Raw genomic sequence first — 12,071 nt, 5'->3', positions numbered from 1 at the left:
CATTAATAGATAAGAAGTTAGGTTTATAAGTTTAAAGCTAGAGAGGTATAACCTGTGCTCATCAAGTTTTGACGTTGTTGCCTGGGAACGACTATTTCAGTTGTTAAATTAATTGTGTTAGGTTGATCTATCCTTTTGGAGGGGGAAACTTGCAAAAAGTTATTTTTCTGTATTAATTAAATTAAATTTTATGCATTTCATAACTTACGACGTGAGCATACATTCTCACGTCGTGAGAACTCTAATCTTAGTTTAATTTTTAGTTCTTTTTTACACTTTTGTTTCATTTTGTTTCAGCTAGTATATGACAGACAGATCAAAGATACCATTGACACAACCTTTTGAAAATCCGGAGTTAGCATTCCATACAAAAAGGACAAACATATTGGAGGATCAAGCAACAAGCCGATACACGAAGGTTGGTTCGAAAGCTTTGAGAAGACTCCTAACAAAAAGGAAGCTAGTTATGAGCCCAAAATAGAATCAAAAAAAGAAAGTGAACCCGGAAGCGAGCCAAAAGACAACATGGCGGGCATTACCGACATGACTATGGAGGATACAAGAAGCGAATTCGTGAAGACATAGGTTCGGGCCTTATGCAACCTGAAATTCTCGCCACTGCCAACTATGAACTCAAGGGACACATCCTTTCCACGCTAAAAGATATTTTATTTTATGGGAAAGACTATGATGACGCTAACAAGCACATCGATGAAATCAATGACATCGCCGATTAGGTTAATATTCCAAACATTCCACTAGAAATGGTGTTGTTGAGAATGCTTCCAATTACGTTCAAAGGAGCAACAAAAGACTGGTTGAAGGCACTCCCAACTGGCGAAATCACATCATGGGCACAAATGTGTGAAGAGTTCATTCAACAATTTTTCCCACGAACAAAGGTTGCGAAACTTAAGAAGGTCATCGCCAATTTTGAGCAGCAAGCGGGAGAATCATTATATGAGGCGTGGGAACACTACAAGGGGTTACTAAGAAAATGTCACCATAATGATCTTAATAGGAAACAAGAAGTCTCGGTCTTCTACAATGGGGTGAATGTAACAACTAGGCAACTCCTTGATTCTCAAGGACAGCTCACAAAGAAAAATTCCACTACAGTTGAAGAGCTAAAAGAAGAGTTTTCCAAGCATTCAAGGGAATACCACAACCCTCGAGAAGAAAAGACAATAGGATACAAGTATGGAAATAGTGCTTCGAAAGAATTGACTGTGGTATTGGAAAATTAGAGACCATGGATCGACGAACGACAAAGATAGATCAATCCATACACATAATACGTTTGGGTTGTCACATTTGCAATGGGCCACACATAACAAAGGATTTCCATTTAGACGAGAACGGGAATATAATATCTCAAGCTTGTTACTCTAGTGGAGACCGGTATGATGAATATAAGAAGAAAAGAAGGAAAATAACAGCAAACCGGACGGGGCTACTACCAAAAGGAACAACCACCAACCGAGAAGAAGATAGACTATGAGTCAATTATTTGTAGGCTTATGGAAGCTTCTAAAAAACGACAAGATGCGATTAATGCTACTATTAGAAACCAAGAAGCTTCCATTTATAACATGGAGACTCAGCTCGAGGAATTAACTAAGCTTATGAATGAACATTTACCACCTAAAAATGCCAATCAAAAGATGTAATCTCATGTAATGGCCATATCCACTGAAGAAGTTACCATCTATGAGTTTTTTAAGGCGTTCGATGAAGACACAAAGTAGCATGAGTCGATGCCAAAGAGAATGATGATCGAAGAAAAAGGGTGTGGTGTTACCCAGTTCTCACAGCGTAAGGAACAACCCCTCATGTCGTGGGATTAGTCTGAAAAGAAAAATTCATCTTTTTTCAAACCATATTAGCCTACATTACCTTTCCCTTCTTGAGTTAAAGTACATCTATTGGAACAGGAGCATAAGTTCATAAATCATGTCAAGAGCATTCCGATTAATAATTCATTTATTGAAGCATTAGCCAAAATACCCGAATACGAAAACTTTCTTCAAGACAAGAAGACTTCCAAGGTGGTTCTTAAAGAGAAATGTTCAATAGTAATCATGGAAGGCATACCAACAAAGATGGTAGATCGATGACGTCTTACGTTACCATACATATTTGGAAATTCCACAAAAACATTTGCCTTCATTGATTCTGGAGTTAGTATAAACTTAATGCCTTATTTGTTTTATCAAAAGCTCAACCTTCTAAAATTGAAGACCACAAGGATGACAATTCATATGGCGAATCATGTGGTGACTTATCCTCATAGGGATAATGTAACATCTATAAAATTCGTGAAACATTTATACTTTTAAAACAACCCAAAAATCATCATTGTTTACAAATAGTTTTCATAAGAAGTTTAGTATCATAATTTTCCCAAAATCACAAAATCAATACTCGTGGAGGTGCACGATCATGCCTTCACCTTCGCATGATCCTCTAAGGTACCTAAAACATAATCCAAAACTGTAGGCCCAAAGCATAGTGAGTTCCCCCAAAATACCAATACACAAAAAATAACACATATATAATAACATCACGCAATGGATCCACTACTAACAGATTAGATTACCCCTAAGCCCACAACATAAGTTTGGCTTGCCCTTGGCCCACAACTTATGTATGGCATGATCCCCGGCCTGATCAGTCCTGAGACTGAACACCACTAAGCCCTCAGTATGAGTCTGGCATGCCCTTCTTGGCCCTCAACTCGTATTGGAATGCTCGTGAACCCTCAGTATGAGTCTGGTATGCCCTACCTGGCCCTTAGCTCATATTTGGTTTGCTCCAAGGTTTGTTGGCTACATCACGGAGCAGTACAACCTCAACCCTGTTGGATAAGGTGTCTAAGTCCATAACTATTTCTGGTATGTACTTGACCCGACCCGGCATGGTCCATTTGGGTTGCATGGCACCATGCAATTGGATAGACTAAATGAGAGAAATAACACTTGGAGATTATTAATATATTATAAGTTCTAATATATTAATAATATTATTTGATTAGTTTGATCAAGAATTAATTTAGAATTAATTATGTGATCAAAAGATAACTAATTAAATATATGGGTTGATTATGTAAATCATCCATATCTTGTATAGTGGGCTAAAAGGCTCCATGGACTATCAAGTTGGGTTCAACCCATAGGATGCTCCATGGATGCTCCATGGGAGTTACAAACCCATGGGTCATGGAAATGAAGAGTCATGACACATTAGGGTTTAACCCTAGATGTGTCAACACTATATAAGTAACATGTTCTCCACCTAAAATCGGCTACACTAAGAAACAAGAGGGCTTGGCTGATTTTGAGAAGTGTGTGTGTTCTCTCATAATTTCTTCCAAGAGCATTTGGTGTTGTGTGAAGCATTTGAGGCATCACACTTGGGGTGCTAGGCTCACAAGGTTTCAAGGAACACAAACAACAACAAGGTAAGTTATTCTATCTATACTTTAAGTTAAAATTGTTCCCCATGTATGCTAGATAGGAATATAACCTTGGAATTCAACTTTGCATGATAATTAGACAAACATAGATCCAAGGTTATTAGGGTTGCATGTACACTTAGGAAGTGTTAGAATGCTCAAAACCCATCAGTGGTATCAGAGCCTAGGCTTGTTTGCTCTTATTTGTGCTTAAAAGTTGAAAAGAGAATCGGAAATCTTGCTGTCTGCGAATGGACTCGTCGAGTCTATAGGGGGGACTCATCGAGTTCATGAGTATCTTCAACCAACTCGGCGAGTGAGTTCATGCACTCGGCGAGTAGGGTCGACTGAGTGCAGAATTTCGATTTAGTTGCTGGAAATGAATTAGAAACATTACCCTAAACTGTTTTGGTAATTGAAAACTTGTTTTTGGTGGTGTAATGTCCTTGCTAATTCATTTACAACAACTAGTTATCAAAATTACAAAGTTTTAAATGTAATTTTTGATTGCGTTCATATTCATGTTCTTGTTCTTATGATGTTTTAGATGATCATAGGAATTATTTGTAACCTATGTGGTAGATTAATTCTTGATCATAATGTGTTTTAATGGAGTCCATAACTTATCCTTAAGTTATGGAAAACCAAGAGTCACACTTGAGTTAAAACCATTAAAACAAATACAAGAGTTAGAAAAATGAAGAGTCTTCATTTTATTACTCTATTAAACTCATAAGTTACAAGAAATGAAAAGTTTTGAAAGTTACAAAACTTGCCCTCAAGTTTTGGAACAAGTAAAGTTAAGTTAAAACTTTAAGTTCCAACCCCTAGAATTTTAAAAGTTAAAATTCAACCCTTATACTTATATTATGATGATTTAATAATTATATATATATATATATGTATAAGAATAAAGTCGTCTTACCGCTAGTACGCCTCATTCACGAAGCCGGTCTATAAGGTGGGTATAAGGTCGTTGCCTATAAAATGGTGACTTAATGGGTGTCTATTCTCACCCACCGCTTGCTTGACTGGTGGAGGGTCGTTAGCCGAACGGGTAAGACAAGGACTTATAAATTCTCATTCAAAGTATGATGAATATAATAAAGTAACTAAATGTTTTATTAAACTCCCAATCTTAGTTACTTTAGGAAAATGTGAATAAGGTGCTAATCCATGAAATTACACTTTACACTTTGTCTAAGTCGTTGGTGGAGCGTGTGTGGTTAACCGGCACACTAACTTGGACTTAACAAGGTAGGTAAAGGGTGACTTAAGGTTTATTATAGTATCGGTGGAGCGTGTGTGGTTTACCGGCACATCGATTGAGTGATAAACTTTAAGGGTACCAAGTGATTTGCATGGTTACTTCACACCTCGTTTTGTGATCCTCGGTATCCCAGTCACAAAACTTGGAGGGCACTCTCGAGATTGAAACATGCCTTTGAAAAGTTCATTGGATCTCAAAGAATCTAGGAATTTCTAAAACCAATAAAAACTAAATATCTAATATTTTGGTTTTCGTGGTGGAAATTGGTGAATCGTCATTCACCTACCTTTCAAATATGGTATAGCTTAGATTACGGCATACCTCTTCTAAGTTATATTATATTGTGATTGGATCCTAGCCTTAATATTACATTTGGGTGTTTTATTAAGGACTCCCTTAAATCTATACTAAACTTGTTCTTCTCTTTCAGATGTCTTCAAATAATGCTTCTGGCTCGAATCCTAATGGCTCCTTTACTCTTATGAGTTTGTGTGGGAAAGTCACCTTTGATGGATCCAACTTCAATAAATGGATCAGAAACATCAGGATGATTACCCGCTACGAGGACAAAGAATATGTCCTTGACAAGGAGCTTAAGGAAATTGATGAGTCCACTGCAACTCCCCAGGAGATCGCTAACTTTCATACTCATGAAAGAGATGCAACCAAGGTGGCTTGCATCATGTTGGCCACAATGACAACTGAACTCCAAAAGTCTTATGAAGATTTCTACCCTTATGAAATGCACCAAGATTTGATGGAAAGATACCATCAAAGTGCACGACAAGAGAGGTACGAAGTCATCTGCTCCATGATAACAACCATGATGAAGGACGGAGAATCCGTCACGAGCCACATGCAGAAAATGCAAAGGTATGTGGATCGTTTGCTGAAGCTTAATGTGAACTTCCCTGAGGAGCTTGCAATAGATATCATTTTGCACTCCTTACCATCGTGCTATGATCAATTCCGCATGACATATCACATGAACAAGGAAGAGGTCACCCTCAGCAAACTTCAGGGACTTCTCAAGACCGCAGAAACAGGTCTTAAGGGGAAGTCGGTTGCTATCACTCCTACTCCAGACTCAACTCCGGTCTTGGCAATCGGGCAAAGTCGAGGGAGGAAGAGAAAGAGATCTTCGAAGGGTAACAAGGCTCGGACCCTTGATGGCTCTTCTTCAAGTGGAACCAAGAAAAGTTTCATTACTCCTTCTTCTGACCCAAAAGAGGCTGAATGCTTCTATTGCCATGAAAAAGATCATTGGAAGCGGAACTGCCCAAAGTATCAGCAGGATGTGAAGGATGGGAAAGTCAAACCCAACCATGCAGGTATTTACACTATCATTTCTAATAACTCACCCCATTCGAAATCTTGGGTCCTTGATACCGGTTGCGGTATTCATATTTGTTGTGACTTGCAGGGACTAGGAAGAAGTGAGAATGTGGAGCAAGGAAGAATAAACTTAATCATGGGAAATAGGAAAGTTACACCTGTCACCAAGATTGGAGTTTATACTTTATCGCTAAGTAGTGGGTTAAATTTAGATTTGAATAAATGTTGTTATTCGCCAGAAATGGCAAGAAATATTATTTCCTTTCATGCATTGTACAAACAAGGTTTCACCTTTTCATTTGATAATGAAGTTGGTTCGATTAATGCTTTCTTTAATAATGTACTTTATTTTAAAGCATTACCTTGTGATGGTGTGTATGAAGCTGTATTTGTTGTAGATAACTTAGGAAATAATGTTTTGTGTATTGATTCTACTACTAATAATAACTTGGATAAAGCATCATTATGGCATTGTCGTCTTGGACATATAAGCAAGAAACGCATAGGCCAACTCCAAAAGGATGGAGTCTTGGAGTCATTTGACCTAAAGTCAAATGATAGGTGCGAATCATGCTTACTTGGAAAAATGACAAAGTCACCCTTCACAGGGTCGTGTGAAAGGGGTGAAGGTTTGTTGGACCTTATACACATGGATGTGTGTGGGCCATTCAAACATGCCACAAGGGATGCTAATCGTTATTTGACTTTTACTGATGATTACAGTAGATATGGATATGTCTACTTAATCAAGCATAAGTCAGAGACTTTCGAGAAGTTTAAGGAATTTAAACAGGAAGTCGAGAATCAATTGGGCAGGAACATTAAGATGCTTCGATCCGATCGGGGTGGTGAGTATCTTAGTTCAGAGTTCCTCGACTATCTAAGGGAATGTGGGATTGTCTCACAATTGACACCTCCCAGGACACCGCAGTTGAATGGTGTGGCTGAGAGGCGTAATGGAACCTTGTTGGACATGGTTCATTCCATGATGAGTCGAGCTTCGCTACCAATCTCATTCTGGGGGTATGCCTTAGAGACTTCCGCCCATATCCTTAATCTAGTCCCTACAAAGAAAGTTGCCAACACTCCTCACGAGATGTGGACTGGTAAAGTACCTAAACTAGACCACATCAAGATTTGGGGTTGCGAGGCTTTCGTGAGACGCGAGACTCATGATAAGCTCGAACCCCGAAGCGAGAGGTGTATTTTCATCGGCTACCCACAACAATCCTTTGGTTACCTCTTCTACAGACCTAGTGACAATGTGGTCTTTGTAGCAAGAAGAGGAGTATTTCGAGAAAGAGAGTTTATAAGCCAAGGAGACAGTGGGAGGCAAGTTGATCTTGAAGAAATTCAAGAGTCAAGTGGTGAAGGAACTTCAAACTCTAGCCCTCAACTTGAGGAGGAAACTCCTGTTGAGCCAATTGACGAATCTGTACCTCTGAGGCGTTCCACGAGAGTTAGGAGTGCACCTGAGCATTACTATGGATTCCATATTACTGCAGAAGGTAAGACACTTATTAGTGATGGGACACTAGTAAGTCAAGATGACCCTAACAGCTACGAGGAAGCCATGGTAGGCCCCGAGTCTGCTAAATGGAAAGAGGCTATGGATAGCGAGATACAATCCATGTATGACAATCAAGTTTGGAACTTGGTTGAGAATGTACCAGGTCGAAAGACTGTAGGGTGCAAATGGGTCTTCAAGAAGAAGACCGACATGAATGGTAAAGTACACACTTATAAGGCTAGACTGGTTGCAAAGGGCTTCTCTCAAATTCCTGGAGTGGATTATGATGAGACCTTTTCTCCGATAGCCAAGATTAAGTCTATTCGGGTTCTGTTAGCCATAGCCGCATTTCATGACTATGAAATTTGGCAAATGGATGTCAAAACCGCTTTCCTTAATGGGAAGTTGGCTGAAGATGTTTACATGAGTCAGCCAGAGGGTTTTGTCAGCAACAAGTACCCTAATAGAGTGTGTAAGCTTGAGAAATCCATTTATGGATTAAAGCAAGCACCTCACAGATGGAATCTTTGCTTTGATGAAAAGGTCAAGGAATTTGGCTTTTCTAGGAGTGAAGATGAATCTTGTGTATATGTCAAGGCTAGTGGGAGTATAGTTAGATTTTTGGTATTGTATGTGGATGACATACTACTCATAGGAAACGACATTCCAACCCTGCAGGAAGTAAAGTCCTGGCTTGGAAAGTGTTTCGCTATGAAGGACCTTGGTGAAGCTGCCTATATTTTGGGGATAAGGATCTTGAGAGATCGGAGTAAAAGACTAATTGGTCTTAGTCAAAGTACCTACTTGGAGAAGGTTCTGAAGAGATTCAGAATGCAAGACTCCAAGAAAGGAGAGTTGCCCATCCAGAGTAACGCCAAACTGAGTAAGACACAAAGCCCTAACACTGAGGCTGAGATAGCACAAATGAGTCGAGTACCTTATGCTTCGGCTGTAGGATCGATCATGTATGCTATGACGTGTACTCGACCTGATGTAGCTTTTGCCCTGAGCATGGTTAGCAGGTTTCAGGGGAACCCTGGCAAGGCACACTGGACTGCGGTAAAGAATATTCTCAAGTACCTACGAAGGACTAAGGACTGGGTCCTTACCCTCGGTGGGAGTGATGACTTGAGAGTTGTAGGGTATAGTGATGCTAGCTTCCAGACTGATAGGGATAACTTCCGCTCTCAGTCGGGCTGGGTCTTTACCCTAAATGGAGGAGCAATTTCTTGGAAGAGTTCCAAGCAAGAGACAGTGGCAGATTCTACTTGTGAATCAGAGTATATTGCGGCTAGCGAGGCGGCAAAGGAGGCGTTATGGCTGAGGAACTTCATTGGAGACCTTGGAGTTGTACCAGCTATTAAAGATCCAATGGAAATTTTCTGTGATAGTGAAAGTGCTGTTGCCTTAGCCAAGGAACCAAGGGATCACGGGAGATCCAGACACATCGACAGAAAATACCATTTCATCAGACATCGGATCGAAGAAGGACTCCTCGTGGCAAAGAGGGTATCATCAGATGAGAATCCGGCAGATCCCGTCACGAAGGGACTGACTCGGTTTAAGCATCTCCAGCATGCTCGGAGCATAGGGCTGAAGGATGATATTAGATTTAGTAGTTAGATAACCTCGAAATTTGTAAAGTGTAATTGACATTTGATGATGAATAAAAAGTGTTTTATTTATGAGTAAAGTGTTGCTATCTCTTGTCGATCGTTTACTATATTTCTTTTGCATGTTTTGACTTCCAGAATAATTTTGTTTGGTATAACATATTATTCAAACCTCCACAGTCGGTCATATGTCGGAAGTAGATATGAATCAAGACAGTCATGTTTGGTTGTAGAGGTCTTGGACAAGGCTACAACAATCATGAGTGCTCATAAGTTCTGAGCATTGGACTCAACCCACGCTCACTGGAATCACTTCATGGAATTCTATCTCGAGTGATCGTGAGACGGTAATATCATATAAGTCTTTAAACCTAGAGATATGATTTGTTACTTACAAGTTGGTTATGCATTGATTGTACGAAAAATGCATTGGTAACTCGATGTTATAAATCGCGCTCTTGTGTGTAATTCAATGAGTAGTAGAACAAACATATGAGTCGAAGTTTATCTGTTCCTTCTTGGATTAGAAGCTGATATCTGGGCCCCTCGATGATTTTGTTTTGACCTATGTACCGGGCCCGGTCAGAACTAAAATTGATGTGTTCAATGAAGTTCTTTGTCAAACAAATCAGAAATCGGGAAACAAATTGTTGGACAATAAGTAAGACATTGTTCCATGTATTTGTCCGACTGATATCTAGAACAGAGGATTATATGATCACTTATCTTAGATGGCGTACCATCATCTTCTCAGTTTCGAGAAACCTTGTAAAGAGCTACGATTGTCGATCGGTTCCTGAAGTCATACTTGCAGTAATAGTTATTAGACTTATCCAAGTGGGAGACTATTGGATAAGGTGTCTAAGTCCATAACTATTTCTGGTATGTACTTGACCCGACCCGGCATGGTACATTTGGGTTGCATGGCACCATGCAATTGGATAGACTAAATGAGAGAAATAACACTTGGAGATTATTAATATATTATAAGTTCTAATATATTAATAATATTATTTGATTAGTTTGATCAAGAATTAATTTAGAATTAATTATGTGATCAAAAGATAACTAATTAAATATATGGGTTGATTATGTAAATCATCCATATCTTGTATAGTGGGCTAAAAGGCTCCATGGACTATCAAGTTGGGTTCCAACCATAGGATGCTCCATGGGAGTTACAAACCCATGGGTCATGGAAATGAAGAGTCATGACACATTAGGGTTTAACCCTAGATGTGTCAACACTATATAAGTAACATGTTCTCCACCTAAAATCGGCTACACTAAGAAACAAGAGGGCTTGGCCGATTTTGAGAAGTGTGTGTGTTCTCTCATAAGTTCTTCCAAGAGCATTTGGTGTTGTGTGAAGCATTTGAGGCATCACACTTGGGGTGCTAGGCTCACAAGGTTTCAAGGAACACAAACAACAACAAGGTAAGTTATTCTATCTATACTTTAAGTTAAAATTGTTCCCCATGTATGCTAGATAGGAATATAACCTTGGAATTCAACTTTGCATGATAATTAGACAAACATAGATCCAAGGTTATTAGGGTTGCATGTACACTTAGGAAGTGTTAGAATGCTCAAAACCCATCAAACCCAACCCACACAATATGTCGACATATAACATAATACCATACACAGATAGACAGACAATATCACAGGTAGTCCTAAAGATCTACGAGAATAGCATATCAAAACTAGCATGAATATCTATTCCATACTCAAGATATCAACAATACCAGGTTATCAAACCAATAGGCTGGCCTTGGTGCCTTTAGCCCGAAAGTATAGTGATGAAAACCCACCTCACAAGCTGAACAAAACTAATAAGGTCTGACTCCAAATCTCAGCTCTCTACTCAATGACTACATCCACAAAATGACCAATTCCTTCAAAATCCCAACAATACCAAAAATATCCTCAAAAGTCAAACTTGGTCAAACAAGGTCAAACTCAAAGTCAACTGGTCAAAGTCCATAAACCCACTGAGTCAACCCAACCGAGTTAACTCAAAATGGGCTAACCAATGCGAGTGTGCGGGGCATACTCCAGAGGTATGCTCAACGTACACAAGGCTTCACAAAGAACAACTATCGGGGTGGTTGGCCAGGTACGCAAGGCGTACACTAGGCTACAAGGGGCATACCCTCGCAGATCCAACTTCTTCATTAAGTGCTTAATGGCTTTAGCACTTGAGATCATACTTCAGATCCAAGGTCCAGAGGCATACTAGGGTCATAAATTTCCCAACCTTATGACTTCTTACGTCCAAAAAGTCCTTAATGCAAGGTCTTAATCCATTAAGACCTTCTACAAGAAGCATGGAGCCAAACTAGATAAACGGACCTAATTTTTATGGCTTAGGACCCCTCCTAGGGTCTGAAAGGACAACCCAGAACACACAAAACCAAACATGCATAGAAATGGAATTTTTAGACAAAAAGAACAACATAAAGCTACCCAAAATGAGATCCAAGAAAACAAAGCATCAAGGTGAAGACTTTTTACTTTCTGGAGCTTCCGAAGGTGGTAATGATCCAAAATCCACAAGCTTGCTTCAACTTCTAAGCTCCTTGACGCAACTCATTCTTCTTTAAGCACACCAAGAACACACTTTTAGATCAAAAACAATTTTAAAGGACTAGGGTTTTCCAAAAACGACTCAAGGGCTTAGGAGGCTGAGAAGGTGGGGGTAAATGAGCCACAAAGATGCTTAAATATCCCTCACACCCTAAAACTTAGGGTTTCACTCGGACGTGAGTACGCACAACGTACATATGTTGACGCCCAATGTACCAAGGTACGCCCTAGTACACTTAGCGTACCCACATGTACGCTTAACGTACTCCTCCCACATCAAAATTACAATATTGCCACTAG

At 39.5% G+C, this 12,071-nt stretch overlaps 1 non-coding gene across 1 annotated transcript; it reads right to left on the bottom strand.

The window, feature by feature from the left end:
* Positions 1-908: 908 nt before the first annotated feature.
* Positions 909-1,015, bottom strand: LOC144999187 (small nucleolar RNA R71). Its single transcript, XR_013660707.1, has one exon. It is a non-coding gene; the product is annotated as a small nucleolar RNA R71 (small nucleolar RNA).
* Positions 1,016-12,071: the final 11,056 nt, after the last annotated feature.

Source organism: Lactuca saligna, chromosome 5, assembly GCF_052625555.1.
Source record: "Lactuca saligna cultivar CGN05327 chromosome 5, ASM5262555v1, whole genome shotgun sequence".
In the NCBI taxonomy this organism is placed as follows: domain Eukaryota; kingdom Viridiplantae; phylum Streptophyta; class Magnoliopsida; order Asterales; family Asteraceae; genus Lactuca; species Lactuca saligna.
This window is presented reverse-complemented; position numbering and strand designations above follow the sequence as displayed.